Source organism: Podarcis filfolensis (genome assembly GCF_964270895.1).
Source record: "Podarcis filfolensis genome assembly, chromosome: 9".
Lineage (NCBI taxonomy): Eukaryota > Metazoa > Chordata > Lepidosauria > Squamata > Lacertidae > Podarcis > Podarcis filfolensis.
In genome coordinates, this window is record NC_139610.1 from 61,533,829 (window position 1) to 61,543,993 (window position 10,165).

Here is a 10,165-nt window from a genome sequence, read left to right on the forward strand (position 1 = left end):
TTAAAAAGCGTGAGTGTTTGTGTCCCTCGGGCAATGGTAAGCTGCATGGATTTGTGCTCCTAAATGCTCTCTTAACTTGGTAAACGTTTCTGTACATGATAGCCATCTTCAAATATCTAAAGGGCTGTCACATGGAAGATGGAACAAGCTTGTTTTCTTCGGCTCCAGAGGGTAGAATCTGAACCAATGGATTGCAGTTAAAAGAAAGGAGATTCTGACTAAACAGCAGGAGGAAGTTTCTGAGGATAAGACTGTTTCACAGTGGAACAGACTCCCTCGAAAGGTGGTGGACTCTCCATCCTTGGAGGTCTTGAAGCAAGGGTTCTGTGGCCCTCTGTCAGGGATGCTTTAGTTGAAATCCCTTAATTGCAGGGCTCCTTCCCAGCTCTGTGATTCTGCCTTAAAACCAAGGTACATTTCTTTCGGTATTGCAGATGGGATCACCCAGAATTCCAGAGCAAGGAACATAAAAAGCACATTTGCATGGCTCTAATTTATGTGCTCTTTTGTTTATTTACTTGCTTACGAGTCAAATTACAGCAGTACATGGGGAAAGGACCTAGGTGTTTCAGCTGATCACAAGCTGAACGTGAGCCAGCAGTGCAATGCAGGTGATGACTGCGGGGAGGCAGACAGGTTACACAGAGCAAAAGAAAATTTGGTTTTGGAAACCTGGTTTCCTTCCACTACATCCACCAGTAGTGAGTCTGGCAGAAGTGACTTTTTCACTTGCAGAATGGTGATTTGAAAAACATTCATTTCCCTGGAACAAAAGGTTTTGCATTTCCTCATCGAGATGTTGCAAACATAGAGTTTCAGCTGCCATACCGCATTTCACTTGCTCAGTGTATATGTCCTATTTATATGATGGAATGTTCTGCAGCGGGTAGATTTGGCTTCCAGTATGTAAGTATTATCAAGCAAAAAACCACAACAGTTGTATGATAAAGAGGAGTTATGCCTTGTTTGTTGGCAAGAGAACACACCTTTCTGTGGGTTTCTTTCTTTTTTAAAAAAATGCTTCTGTAAGAGTTGTCATGCCAGCAGATCTACCTGCTAAAGCAGTGGTTCTCACCTCAGCAGGTGCACAAAAAAGTATAGGTAATTATACGATTGAAACATAGCTTTTCAAGGCACCTCTTACACACAGCTCACTCCTCTGCTTCTTGAACAGTGTAATCTAGGTAACATAGGCTGGGCATCAGGATGCTGAGTCTCATAGTTGGATGCAAGGCTACATTTCAGGGGGAAAACCCACACAGTACAACCATCCTTGGACTACCAAGCCAGAGTGCAGATATTTGAACACGTCCCTGCATTGAAAGCTCTCTGGCCATGCTAGGGATCCAATTGGTGCTGCGTTCCCTTAAGGGCAGTTGCTGGACTCTCTCCCTGCCCATTTCCTCTTCTGTTGTCTTGGACACAAGTAGGTAACCTATAGCATTTGGGCTACATTTGACTCCTGTCCTAGTTTCAAAGCCCCTGGAATGCAAGTAGAACCCTCTGCACAGGGGACCCTGATTAGCTCCCGGATCATAGAATTGTGGAGTTGGAAAGGACCCAAAAGGCCATCCTATTTTGCCCCCTGCAATGCAAGAAGGCATTGCACTCTAGTCAGGTGTGTAGGTAGGGGTGGTGGTGGGAGTGGTCCGCACCAGGTGCCATCTCTGAGGGGGGTGACAAAAAGGCACACCGCAGGGGGCTCGCCCGCCGCCCCTGGACATGAGCCACCGCTCTCGGTGCCCATGCAGCTGCAGGGGAAACTCAAAAATTTTTGAGTACACCATGATAATCACAATTATAACAAATAAAGGCTTGACATATCTCACTTTGCATGTTATTATCTCATATATTAGTTTCACCTTTTAAGTTGAATTACTGAAATAAATGAACTTTTCCACGATATTCTAATTTTTCGAGTTTCACCTGTAACTCTGCCACTGACTAGTGAATATGAATAGGGCCCCTCCTGCACCCTTTCCCACTCAAGATGGGGAAGGTAGAGGACAATACACATAGGGAAGTTGAGGAGAGGGTATGCATGTGCACAGCTGCCTCCCATTCATTGATGCAACATTTGCAATGATGATGTCCATTTGGATTGCTGCTGCAGATTTTCACTGACTAGTTGTTGACATTGCACTGAGGAGAGGAGAGGAAGGAGACAGCTAGTGAGGGCAGCAACAGTGTGCTAGGCTTTCAGAGCAAGCCCGCCTCAGTCGGAGAGGAATTGCCCCTTCTGTTCCTTTTTTTGTGCTATGGGTTCACTCTGCTCTTTATTCCACAGCTTCCAAATTCCAGATTAATATAATTCTAAACTTCGTTTTGGAATTGGATCCAGACCAGCTTTCAATTACTTCAGGGAATTTTCATCCTTTGGCCTCTGTACATTATTGATATACACATAGAATTCCCACACACCCACCCTTACAATCAAGTGGTATATAACTTTTATGAAAGAAAAAGAGAGACAAAGACAGAGAAAATATAGCCAAGGGAGAACTTACTGTGTGATTGCATGTACCACTGGACCAAGAATCTTTTTCTGCAGTGTTTTCCTAATGTGCATATACACTCCTGTGCACTGGGGGCAAAACTACACTCAAAGAATCTTGGTGCAACTGTACTCAGAATTTGTGCTGTGTTTTATTAATGCACACAGCCATAGTGTGTGCACGTGCAAATTCATAGAAACTGAAAGAGCAAGCATTATGGCAAACTGTACATGCACAATGCTCCATATAAAATTAAGAATTTGTGGGACAATTTAGATGAGGAGAACTTAAGAAGCCTTCCAGGCCTCAGTGTGGGGAGAAGTTTTTCTCAACACTTCTGGTGCATGCTGTTACATCCCTCCAGGAGTCCTTGCCAAGTTGCCACATTTCATTTATTTCTAAAATTTGACAGGAAACTTATTTTCAGGTAGAAATGCAATTAGCCTATTCTCCCTTTGCCTTAAATACTGCTTGAAATGAAATGGGTGAAAAGCCAGTATCTCCAGCCACTGTTCCTACATCCCATTTTGTTTGCTCCGGGAGAATTGGAAACAACAATAGCAGACAAAATGCTAAACTGAATTTCGTTAACAGGAGCTTTTATGAATAAAAAGTCTTGAGATATTTTTTTTAAAAGAAAAAAACTGCACGTGGGAACACAATGTAGAATCACATACAATAGAAAGTCATTTTCCTGTGAATGGTAGAAATCGCTCCATTTTCCTCTGTGCTGCCTTGCTGCAGACAGAAACATGATCTCATATCGTTTCACCAACAGGCTGCGTTTTCCTCCCATGCAAAACCAAAAGTGTGTGTGTCTTGGGGGAGGGAAATTGCTAAACTTCCCAACAGGGCTCACACATGTGAAGATTTTTGAATTAGCTCTGATAACCTAGGTTGTGTTTGACTAAAACTGGAGGTTAGGCTCTACTGTCAGCCTCAGACTTACTTTTGCACCCTAAATGGTGTGAAAAGGGGAGGGAGCCGAATGGTGGCAGAAGTGCTAATGCATTTTGTTTGAAGTGTGGATATGAGAATGGAAATACGAGCTGGAGTGCAACGATGTAGAAAGGCATAAAAGCAAGCTTCTTGGCCTTATTTTCCTTTAGTGGAAAAATAATTATAACTCTCCCTAAAGATAACAACACTGGTTTTCGTTTTTTTCTGACACAGATAGTATTCTTACATATATTATGTGGGGTTGTTGTGTTGTGTGTGTATGAGAGAGAGAAAGGGAATTTAACTGGAGTTTGTAAAAACAAGCTCCACAAATAGACAGGAGGAGATATGTCATTTCATGATCCACGCATGGCGTCTTGCCAGTAATGAGTGAGTGCAATTACCACCCATTTCTCCCCCACTTTAATTAGTGGGGGGGGGGGACTTATCTGAAAGGACCATGTGGGTTCTTTTCATGGTGAGGAAGTTTCTGCCATCGATACTTCACAATGGGAAAAGATCCAAGTTGTTTAATGATAAAGCTGAATTGATCGTTTTAACAAGACATTCCAAAAATGATGGCTTCAAGTCAAGTTGCCTCTGGAGTTGGGCGTTGATGGAAATAAGGGAGGCTGTTGCACTCTCCTTCAGAGATATCTGCCACCACAGTGGCTGTGCTTGGAAACACATGCAAGGTTTGTTTATTATCGTGGGTTTTATTTAAATGGGCAGCCTGCCTTTCCCACACAATGGTGCCCAAGATGGCTAACAGCAAACAACCTTCAAACACAGCATAAAACAATCTGATCAAATCCATAAACGGTATATAAAACAAGAGAAAGTCTCGTGGCAACTTAAAAGACCAAGAAATTATTGTTGTGCACTACCCAAATCTAGTGTGAGATCCCAGGGGTTCCAGTGATTACCCAGAGTTTGGTTTCCCTGGAATGAGGCGCAGCAAAGACTTTGGGATATATGGTTTTATTTCCACATCTTTACAACCTGAGCACAAGATGGGATGGGCTCATAGCATTAACACACCAACATGTGTTTCTCCGTTAGTCGCAGCTTTGGTTCCAGCACAGAGCAAGCATGCCTCTGTGTCTCCATCTTCCAGACTGGTCCCAGCTCAGCTTAGCTGGTCCCACCCACAATACTCTGGCTATTGTTCTCCTACCTAGTAGCTTGTACATCTCCTTCTGGTAACTCCTGCAACCAAGCTGATGCCAAACGTAATGTGTTATGTACTGAAGTTCTCACCCTGGGCCAGCAGGGGGATACTGTAGATAGTTTTCACTCAGGTCCACATATGCAAATAAGGGATTGAAAGTGACGTTCAGTGATTGGATAGTTACAGAAAGTTGTTACAGTTGCGTTGTAGTGGAGCTCTATATAAGCAGGCTGGCTGAACCCTTCAGTTCAGTTCTGTTCTGGCCTGTGAATAAACAAGAGCTCTTTGAAGAATCGCTGTGTTGTCTGATATGTTCACCCACAACTTAACATAATGCACTGCTTTTTTTGCACCACATCAGTGAGGCTGAGAGGGGGTCTTGTCGTCTGGGCAGCCCAAGACATACTGCCCAGGCTTGCTTCCTAGGAAGGTCATTTTGGTACTGCTAACAGTGGTTTGACTTCACTCCCGGAGGTACATTCCATTGTCTCTAGAGGCAGATGGATGCCAAACCTCAACATGTTTACTCAGGAGTAAATCCCACTGAGTATAATAAGATTTAGCCACTAGAAAATGTGCTTACGACTGTGGCTTGAATATAATGAACAAAAATAATTGGATAAAAATGATCTCATTTTAGATATTTATTATGCAGTAGCAAGCATCTCCCTAGCAAATCACCGTAGTGCAGCCATTATTTACAATGTGTATGTTCAGCTCTGAGGTGTAAAAATATTCCAGTGTAATGTCTCCCCCGCACCTTTTTAACTCGGGAGTTTAAATTGTCAGCAATACAGAGGTGGTTCCTTGGTGCTTGCTGAGAAAACCTGTTAAACTTTCTTTTTAGCATGGCTCACTTCATCTCCCAGAGTAGAAGAAAGGAGTAGAATCTCAGCTTCCAAAGCCAATTCCCAGGCTTGTTTCTAAGATAAGAACCACAGTTGTCTTCTCTGCCTTCAAGTTTGTGTAAAGATGAGACCCCCTACTAGGAAAAATACACTCACATAATCTTTTAGCATGTTCACTCCTTAAAGAGAAAGATAATGAATCTTTTCACAGGCAGTTTCATACTAATTACACATAAGATAAATTGGAAAGCATGTCTGTGGATGGGGAGGAAGAAGGGGCCTTGGCACAATTTCTCAGCTGTACCTGTTGTCTTTGTCCATGGAGTTTTCTTGGCAGGGATACTGGAGTGGCTTGCCAGTTCTTCCTCCAGGTGGATCACGTTTGGTCAAAACTCTCCGCTATGACCAGTTCATCTTGGGTGCCCTGCTCGGCATAGTTCATAGCTTCTCAAGAGAAGACGCCCTGGAAAAGACCCTGATGTTGGGAAAGATGGAGGGCACAAGGAGAAGGGGGCGACAGAGGACGAGATGGCTGGATAGTGTTCTCGAAGCTACCAGCATGAGTTTGACTAAACTGCGGGAGGCAGTGGAAGACAGGAGTGCCTGGCGTGCTCTGGTCCATGGGGTCACAAAGAGTCGGACACGACTAAACGACTAAACAACAACAACCTTGAAAATGTCTTTGCAAGGTCACCAGAAATAATTATTTTCAGGTAACCTGAAAGGATGGGAAAGGGCCTGTAGTTCAGCAGGAGAGCATCTGTTTCGTCTGCAGAAGGTCCCAGGTTCAGTTCTTGGAACCTCTAGGTAGGTCTGGGAGAGAATCCGTTCTGAAATCCTGGAGAGCTGCTGCCAATCAGTTGTGGGCAGTACTTACCTAGATGGACCAATGATCTGAATTAGTATAAGGAAGCTTCTTTTGTTGTTTGTAAGATGGGATCACAAGGTGTTCATTTCCAAACATGCAAAGGAGCTTGCAGAAATGTGCAGGGCTAGAGACCTACTCCCTTAATGACATCGTATGGACTAATGGCACTCCCAGTCTGACAAGTGATTGGCTGAGTTTGAAGGGGACATTCTTCCTCATTGGTAGGGTTTTCAGCACAGGGATAGGAAGCCTGGTCAATCAGAATTTTTGCTTTTATCACTGTGTTTATTGTTCAATGTGGGGTGCTGTTGTTTTTTGCAATTTCATAAGCCACTTTGAATTCATTTAGAAAGGAAAGGAAAACAGGGCAGGATTTTGAAATAAATAAATATAGGAACATATCCAACTGAACCGACAATCCATCGTTTGCCGTGCTGGACATCTTTATGATGTCAATCACCATTACAATGATTAATCTTAGGACGAGTTAAAAATATGTAAGGCAAAAAATAACTCCTAGACAGACAAGAGAGTATATAATCACATAAAAACGCTAGAGCCTTGTTGTTCTCTATACATCATTAAATCAAGCCATGTGTATAAAATGAATCATGATGAGGAGAGACAGTGGCTTATTATTGCTACACCAAGAAAGTTAGAATTATGCTATTTTCTACTGGTTGCTGGCACTATTTGTGACATGGGAATGGGCCAGGGAAATGGAACCTTGCACTTGTCACAATTCTTGGTGGTTCTGGGCAGGGATGGGGGCGGAGCTCAATTCAGTTCTCATTTAAAGGCAAATGTATCTTAATTCTTCAAAGAATACATGGCCCAAAACACAGTCGTCCCTTCAAACATCACATCTTCAATTAAGCAGTGCAGTCCTCTAAACCAAAATGCGTAGACTAGGCAAAGTGTGCCTAGAATGTATATTTAACAACCAGTCCTTCCCAGGGACTTCTGGGTCTCCAACCCCCTTTCAGCACCCTTAAAGTATCCCAGGATACTTTGGAGGAAGCCATGACTGCTTCAAGTAGTATCATCATGCTTTAAATGTATGGTGTGAGTGTGGCTTGCGTCTTAACACTTTACTATTGTGCTCAGTGCGCTGAAGGTTGCTCTCCTCATAACACTTCACTTGATTCCTACAACCGACTCTACACCAAGCACAATTCCTTAAATGCTGCTGCACACTACAGCCTCCACCTACCACTGAGGCATTGAAGTCAAATGAAGGGTGTGCTAGGTCTGTATTTTTCCTTCCCTCAACAACAATCGTGAATGTTTGCCCTCCCTCCAGCCGCTCATAAAATCCTATGTTTCAGAGCCCTGTATGCTCCACTGCTTGCTTGCCACCTCTCCTCTTATGACTTGGGTTTCTCTCGTCTCTCTGCTTATCCGTTCTTTCCCCTTTCCAGCTCTCATTGTCTTCAAAACAAAACAGCGGCATTTAGCTCCTAGGACCAGAAACGCAATCTTCTCTTTTGCTTATGTGCGCACTCCTTGGCATCTTATAGTCTTGCACACATTACTGCTGTGCCACAGAAGAAATACGTCTTGCTAACATATTCAGGTGAAAACCTGAGCTGTAGATTTTAGCCAGGGGCCATCGGGGGGGGGGGGGAATGCAGCTGAACATTGACTCCTAAAAACGGGGTGGTTTATAATTAAAATTAATGATTGAGCTTTAATTAAGGGTGGTATGGATAAGGGCGCAATAGCATTCTGAATTTAAACAGGCAGAATAAACAGCGGATATTTCTTATGGCGGTGCATAGCAATTTTTTCCGAAGCCCACTTATTTATGAGCTCATCTGCCACCCTTGTACGTGAATCCAGAATAAACTATTTTAAAGTGTCTGGTGATGGATGTTGCCCCTTGATTATGTTACACAAATGGGCAGTGTCCATATATGCACAAAACGAGACTGTAATAATCAGGGCTGTTTGGATGCAATAGCAGATTAATTCATAGGGGATACTTAAATTGTTATAGTTCATTTATAATTTAAACACTACATCCAGGAGGCAAGTATATGCATTTTCCCTGGGATGTGATGGATCTGGTGCCGTGCATTCCTTAAGACGCAACTTATCTTCATTCATGGGCTGTATAAATGGGAAGGCGCTTGACTCAGCACTGCTCAGCTCTGTTTGTCTATTTCATCATATCTGCTCAAGAAGATACCGGGGGAGAACTACAGTCAGTTAATGAAAAACGGCAAATTGCAGACTATTCCTTTTCAGGAAATATAGCGGAAGCCCGGCTTAATATGCTCAGCTCAGAATTACAGTTGGGGTGGTGAAAGGGGCTGGACCCTAACTTCTCTACAGCCTGAAGCATTAAAAAAAACCTGCATGGGCACAAATATTTGACAGCGTTATTTTATTTGCTTCCTTGAGGAAATCAGGCAAGAAAGGTCGGCAGGGAGGGAGGGGGAAGCACGGTACCCACCCGTGTCTAAATATCAAGGCCAAAAACTAACATGTAATTAAAGGGCCTGGTCTTATTTAACAGATACTTCGAACCCCCCCCCCCCAACTTTCCTTTGTGCGCACATAGCAAATATAAAAATACATTTAGAAATTGTTTACCCTGCAGTCCTACGGCCCTGGGGAGCCATAAGATGCCACAGATCTCCCAGGGGCCATTGGAAGCATCAGATCAGATTGCAGTAAATTAAATTAAATGTGGAGGCAGCATGCCTCTGAATACCAGTTGCTGGGAAATGCAGGTGAGGAGAGAGAGCTGTTGCCGCTAGGTCCTTATTGCGAGCCTCACGTTTGACTGATGTGAGAACAGGATGCCATACCCTCCAACATTTCTCCAATGAAAATAGGGACGTCCTATTCAATAATAATAATAATAATAATAATAATAATAATAATAATAATTTTATTATTTATACCTGTGATGGGATGTTGAGCTGCTTGTGCGTAAAGTTCCTAGTCCCTCAGTGTTTGGCTAAGTCCACAAACCCCTGTCTGTAACGGAGCTCCATAAGCATGGCTCCGTCAGTCGCTGGCAGAATCCGACAGTGGGCGTTTACGGAATTTCTTCCAGCATAAAAGCTCCTTAACGGAAACACGTCTTCTGGACTCTCTGCGTGACAGTTTCCGGCGAGGAGTGGGTGTCCCTATAGGAGGTCCTGAAACCTCCTCGCTGTTCTCGCTGGAATTGTCTCTGAGCCCTCCTCCCGACTCACTTTCCCTTGGAGCTCTTTCTCTTCCCCTGCTGGTTCCCTCCTCCGCTGATAAGTCTCTCTCAACCTCTGGGAGCCCTTGCACCACTGGTTCTTCCGATGACAGTTCCCTGACAATACCCCACTCATCTAGCTGGGTTGCCCCAGCCACTCTGGACGGCTTCCAATATAATAATAATAAAATAAAATAAAAACATTTTTTTTTAAAGAACTTCCCTATGCAGTCGTACCTTAAAAGCCAAACAGAATCTGCTCCAGAAGTCCATTCAGCTTTCAAGGCATGTCTTCCAATTGGCTGCAGGAGCTTCCTGCAGCCAATCGGAAGCCATGGAAACCCCTCCGGACAGTCAGCTTCCAAAAATATATGCAAATCAGAACGATAACTTCCGGGTTTGCGGCATTCGGGAGCCAAAACATTCAACTGCTAAGGCATTCATCAACCAAGGTACAACTGTACAGAATGCCTTCAGATGCCTTCCAAAAGTGGTATAGTTTTTTTGGGTTTTTTTATATAATTTTTTTATTAGTTTTACATAAAGGTTATACACCTTCAACATAACATTTTCGCACATTAAAAAAAGAAAAGGGTTCTTTCGAACCTTGAGACCTCCTTCCTTCCCTCTGTGGGTTCCAATTCT

The 10,165-nt window shown here is 43.4% G+C and overlaps 1 long non-coding RNA gene across 1 annotated transcript; it reads right to left on the reverse strand.

Annotated features, from left to right (window-relative positions):
* Positions 1–7,666: 7,666 nt before the first annotated feature.
* LOC310742637 lies at positions 7,667–9,836 on the reverse strand. The gene is made up of 2 exons (XR_014538632.1): positions 9,758–9,836; positions 7,667–7,752 (listed from the first exon to the last, which is right to left on the reverse strand). It is a non-coding gene; the product is annotated as an uncharacterized lncRNA (long non-coding RNA).
* Positions 9,837–10,165: the final 329 nt, after the last annotated feature.